The sequence below is a fragment of the Raphanus sativus genome, chromosome 3, assembly GCF_000801105.2.
Source record: "Raphanus sativus cultivar WK10039 chromosome 3, ASM80110v3, whole genome shotgun sequence".
NCBI classification, from domain to species: domain Eukaryota; kingdom Viridiplantae; phylum Streptophyta; class Magnoliopsida; order Brassicales; family Brassicaceae; genus Raphanus; species Raphanus sativus.
In genome coordinates this window covers 10,065,339-10,067,340 of record NC_079513.1, presented here as the reverse complement: position 1 = coordinate 10,067,340, position 2,002 = coordinate 10,065,339, and positions in this window count along the sequence as shown.

Genomic DNA, 2,002 nt, shown 5'->3' with positions numbered 1-2,002 from the left:
GCATTTAATAACTTAATTATATATTATAATAAACAATAAAATCTAATTTATCATAACTTGAAAAAACTTGATCTGCAAGATATATGATATACTAAACAAGACGGCTAATTTTGTCAAACAATATGATTTCGAATATCTAACCTGTCGACCTTTTCTTTTCCTGTATACTAGATTTTGATCCGCCCTTCAAAGGGCGGATATATTTTTTGTTTTATTTTTTTGAAATTTTTAATTTTATATTCGTATTTTTTGTAATCATATTTTTTTAATCATATTTGCGTTTAATTAATTTAATATAATTTTTGGTAACTATATTAATTTAATTTAGGGAAAAAGCTAAACATAGTACTAAACCAAGTTTTTGTCACAAAAAATAACATCACAAAGAGGAAAATGACCAAAAGAAGTTTTATTGAAGGGTAAAATTGCATTTATAACATTTGGGTTAATTAATCTAAGACTTAGGGTTTAGAATTAAGGTGTGGAGTTTTAGGAATGTATTCAATTTTTTAAAAATAAAATATATATATTAAATTTTTAAAACAAAAAGATGCTATTTTTGTCATTTTATTTTTTGAATGATATTTTTATGACAAAAACTTTAAAAAGTGATATTTTGAGAGAATTACCCTTTAATTTATATATTTTGTTTATTTGTTTTGAATTTTATTTTTGTTTTTTGTAATCATATTTTTGTAATCATATTTTTTTTAATCATATTGTGCGTTGAATATTAATTTAATATAATATTTTTGGTAACTATATTAAATATGTCAAATTACATAACTATATATTAGTGCTATACACATTTCAGATATTATTTTAAAAATTATGATAATATTTAAATTGATCAGCTATTTGCCATCTACTATAATTGGGTTCCCTTAACTTAACAAATTACCTATATTTTAGTTTATTTGAGTTAAGTTAAGATTTTCATTTACGTATTTAGATATATATATATATATAATATATATATATAATATATATATTATATATATATATATATATAATAGTTATGATTAGAAAAGATTGGTATTTTATTTATTTATGTTATATGATGCAATCGTTTGTAAAACAAAAAATGATTGGAACTGATGAATGGTAATGTTTTTAAGTGAAAGTTTCAGATTCTAATAAGCGTTGAAGCATTGGGGTTCATAGAAAATATTATCAAAACATCAGAATTGGTACATAATCTATATAATAATGAAGACCAGTGTGTTATAGGTGACTGAAGTTTGTTCTAATTCGACAGGCATATGTTGTTTAAATAAAAAGGTTTTTGACAGATAACAAAACGTATGTAACTATGATATTGTTGTGAAACTGTGTTTTATTATTGAAAATCAAAGTGTTCCTTATATAGGAAATACATGGCGACATGGGCCTAAATACAATGAGCCATAAAAGAGCCAAGATTACAAGTAAATATCTAATGGGCTGGACATCCATAAACATAATATTCATAACACTCCCCCTTGGATGCCAGAACTATATAGAGCTTGTAGTGTGCTTAATGTTGCCTCATTAAAACCTTACTCGGAAAAACCCAGTGGGACAAAACCGAAGTGAAGGAAAAAGAGTACAACACACACTACTCCCCCCGTTCTGGACTTCCGTTCTTCAAGTCTGGGCGCATGGACACTTTGATGGTTTAGCTTCATGGGCGCCAAGTCTTGAACTGGTCCTTCTGTGCCACGTCCCAAACGGATAGGTAGACTTCATAGATGTGTAGTTGGTGTAGACATGGTGAAGAGGGCTAACATTTCTCATGACTGAACTTGTAGTACTTTGTGCTTCTTCAATCATTCTCCAAATGTGTATAACCTGTTGAGACCTTGTATAAACCTGTAACATTTATTAAAACCAAACAATCCCTTTTCTTTTTGGGTTTTGTTAGTATAAATCAATTCTCAAACTTTTAGTTCCTTAGAAGGCAACTTAGGATATATTGATCATGTCCCATTGTCTCATGTTCGGACATGCCAAATTTATCTAA